Here is a 3,865-nt window from a genome sequence, read left to right as displayed (position 1 = left end):
GGGTTTCCCCTGACTTCGTCCTGACCAGGCATAGTTCACCATCTTTCGGGTCCCAACGTGTACGTTCTGGGTGCGCCTCTTCTCGCGATGAGAACGAGACGCCCCGGGAGTGCGAGGCCGCATCGCGACGCGGCCCATCCTCCCTAAGTCGACGGCCAGGGCCGACCTTCACTTTCATTACGTCTTTAGGTCTCGCGACAAGTCCCAATGACTCGCGTACATGTTAGACTCCTTGGTCCGTGTTTCAAGACGGGTCCTAAGAGTACCCAAAGCAGTAGCGTCGCCGACCGGTATCGGTCTCCCGCGAGACCGCGGGAGACGTTCGCAGGCCTGTCGAAGGTGTACCGTACTGTAACCAACAGCGGGCCAGGACCGGGGACGGCGCGAAGTCCGTAACCTCCGAGTACCGTGGCGCGCGCTTGCGACGGTCTCGACGCACCGTGAATAGAGCGGCCTGATACCTTGCGCGTACCGCCGAGCAGCCGGCCGGGCGACCGAGGGTTTGTCGCGTGCCGTTTTACCGGCGATGCGACAGACACCGCACCCGGGCCGTAGACCGACACCCAGCGGGTCGCGACGTTCTACTTGCGGAGAAGTGCACGACGAAGAGCGCCGGACATCGGCGCACGGTAGCGAGCCGCAAGGACGCGAAGCCAGCGCCGCTGACGATGAATCTCCCCGTTCGATCTTTTGGGTTTCTTAGGTTTAACCCTGAACGGTTTCACGTACTCTTGAACTCTCTCTTCAAAGTTCTTTTCAACTTTCCCTTACGGTACTTGTTCGCTATCGGTCTCGTGGTCGTATTTAGCCTTAGATGGAGTTTACCACCCACTTAGAGCTGCACTCTCAAGCAACCCGACTCTAAGGAGAGATCCTCCCGAGGCGCGCACCGGTCGCTACGGCACCCTCTACGGGTAAGTGGCCCCATTCAAGATGGACTTGGACGCGACGCGGCACCTCGGGATAAGCGGATCCTCCCAAACACCACATTTCCCTGCGGCGGAACCGCGGGTTCGGTGCTGGGCTCTTTCCTGTTCGCTCGCCGCTACTAAGGATATCCTGGTTAGTTTCTTTTCCTCCGCTTAATAATATGCTTAAATTCAGCGGGTAATCTCGCCTGCTCTGAGGTCGTCGCATAGTGAGTTTTCGTAGCCGTTTGCCTCCTCCGCGTCGCTCATCGTCGTCTTTCCTCTATAATATATATTAATAAGAGGGAGAGAGAGAGAGAGCGTCGAACGAGAGAGCAGCAGCGGCAGCACACGAAATACGCGAGAAGGCAAATCGCAGGGGCGCTAACCGCACACACACTCGTTGGTGGTAATGGAGACGATATATCGCGGGGTTCGAGACTCTCGGCTCTCCCTTCTCTTTTATATACGAAATTCGGGCGGAATCGATTCGACGAGTACACGACGCGGCGCGCCGGTCCCCTTTTTTTGCTTTACGAAAATTTCGTGGACTCGGACACGCGGTCGGCTCGCGATTCAAAACCCTTCTCCGTAAAGAGGTAAAAGATTACGAATGCTCTCTCCGCCGGACGACGACGCGCCGTATATTTCTCCGTAATACCGTTATGTGTGCGGGCAAGGGCGCCTCGGCATAAGACGCGCGAGCGCTATCGCACCGAGAGACGCGGCACAGAGTGCGAGAGCAGTCCGGTCAGTCTGTGTGATGTACGGAGAGGAGAGACGGTGAGACAAGCGCTACCTACTTTCGGGAGACAACGACGCACGCGCCGCTCTAGGGAAAGCGGTGCCATTCACCGTCCTGACCCTTTTTTTGGCCGTTTGTTGCTCCCTTCGCGCGCGCTCTTACTCTCATCCCATTTCTCCTCGGCTCTCGCGTACACACACGACTTGGATACACAAACACGCTCCCCCTCTTAATTCGCGCAGCATTCTCTGGGCGCGCGTTCGCCAACGTTTTACACGCTTGTGCGCTTCTCCTCCTCATTATTATTATTATTATTTCGGTGTGTCATTTCAGACGACGCCAGGATTTGCACCGCGTTCGGTCGGCGCGGCACAGACACCTCGGGCGAACGTCCAACGATCGCTCGTACGCCCATTGTAAGCGTTGCACAGGGCACAGGCGACGCGCGCGCCATTCTCTGGTCGCCCGCGTCGTGGCCGTGCGCGCTTTTCGGGCGCAAGCAGTTTAGGGGTACTAAACCGACCCTCAGCCAGGCGTGGTCCGGGAATTGTATCCGTGGACCGCAATGTGCGTTCGAAATGTCGATGTTCATGTGTCCTGCAGTTCACAAGTTGACGCGCAATTAGCTGCGTTCTTCATCGACCCACGAGCCAAGTGATCCACCGTTCAGGGTAATCGTTCGAAATTTTTGCGTTCGCGAAGAAACGCGCTTCTCGTTCAACCATCGTGGTCTCTTCTCTCGGACGAGAGAGAGAGAATAATCGTGGTGGCTCTTTGATCAGCCTGTCCGCGCGCGTCCTCGGCCTCCCGCCAGGGAAGGCTACGGCACAAAGATAGAGTTGTGTGTTTCTCGTTCGGAGCGTTTCTCCCGCAACGGGAGAGCCGGGGCGGAAGCTCTTTGAAGAAACCGTCGGACCGACACAGTTGACAGATTGGTCGAAATATCATCGATCCCTTCTCTGTGTTATATATATATTATAATAATATATGGGGGTCCTCTCGCTCGGCACTCGCGGTCGCACACCGTGTGTTCTCGGCACGCTGACCGCTACCCCGCGACAACGGGGAGGGCGCGCGTCGACGAACGTCGTGGGTGCTGCACACACGCGTGCGCGGGCATAGGTTACCACCGGTTCGCGCTCAACGCCGAATCGACGCTCTGTGTGTGTGTGGCCGGAGAATGGCACACACACGAGCGTGATCGCGAAGCGTCTCGCTCCGAATCGTCGTCGAACACCGCCGGGCGCGCTGCTCTGCTTGCCGACTACTTTCGGTCAGAGAGGCGCGACGGCGTCCGTCGTTATATCAAAACACAACCAACAAATTCCGTCAAATCCGTTATTTTCTTTTTCTCTGAGAGCGCCTTTTCAGCGCGTCCATTCAGTCGCCGACTGCTGCGAGCGCGCGTCTCTCCCAAAAGAGAGGACTCTCGACGCAGAGCAGGACCTCCGGAACGTTAATGATCCTTCCGCAGGTTCACCTACGGAAACCTTGTTACGACTTTTACTTTCTCTAAATGATCAAGTTTGGTCATCTTCCCGGCAACATCGGCAATGCCGAGACATTGCCGCGCACCAGTCCGAAGACCTCACTAAATCATTCAATCGGTAGTAGCGACGGGCGGTGTGTACAAAGGGCAGGGACGTAATCAACGCGAGCTTATGACTCGCGCTTACTGGGAATTCCTCGTTTATGGGGAACAATTGCAAGCCCCAATCCCTAGCACGAAGGAGGTTCAGCGGGTTACCCGGGCCTTTCGGCCAGGGAACACACGCTGATTCCTTCAGTGTAGCGCGCGTGCGGCCCAGAACATCTAAGGGCATCACAGACCTGTTATTGCTCAATCTCGTGCGGCTAGAAGCCGCCTGTCCCTCTAAGAAGATTTGTTTGTACGTTGGTAGTAAAAACCCGCCAGCCGAAGCCGGGGGCCTTCGCGATACCATAAGGTACGCCTATTTAGCAGGCTAGAGTCTCGTTCGTTATCGGAATTAACCAGACAAATCGCTCCACCTACTAAGAACGGCCATGCACCACCACCCACCGAATCAATAAAGAGCTATCAATCTGTCAATCCTTTCGGTGTCTGGGCCTGGTGAGGTTTCCCGTGTTGAGTCAAATTAAGCCGCAGGCTCCACTCCTGGTGGTGCCCTTCCGTCAATTCCTTTAAGTTTCAGCTTTGCAACCATACTTCCCCCGGAACCCAAAAGCTTTG

At 56.3% G+C, this 3,865-nt stretch overlaps 1 non-coding gene and 1 pseudogene across 1 annotated transcript; both read right to left on the bottom strand.

Annotated features, from left to right (window-relative positions):
- Positions 1-2,172: 2,172 nt before the first annotated feature.
- On the bottom strand, positions 2,173-2,327 carry LOC146719510 (5.8S ribosomal RNA). Its single transcript, XR_014926501.1, has one exon. It is a non-coding gene; the product is annotated as a 5.8S ribosomal RNA (ribosomal RNA).
- A 791-nt stretch (positions 2,328-3,118) lies between these two features.
- LOC146719509 (small subunit ribosomal RNA) lies at positions 3,119-3,847 on the bottom strand (annotated as a pseudogene; the record flags this gene model as incomplete).
- Positions 3,848-3,865: the final 18 nt, after the last annotated feature.

The sequence above is a fragment of the Nylanderia fulva genome, unplaced genomic scaffold (genome assembly GCF_048542155.1).
Source record: "Nylanderia fulva isolate GAGA-0341 unplaced genomic scaffold, ASM4854215v1 Scaffold963, whole genome shotgun sequence".
In the NCBI taxonomy this organism is placed as follows: Eukaryota; Metazoa; Arthropoda; class Insecta; order Hymenoptera; family Formicidae; genus Nylanderia; species Nylanderia fulva.
This window is presented reverse-complemented; position numbering and strand designations above follow the sequence as displayed.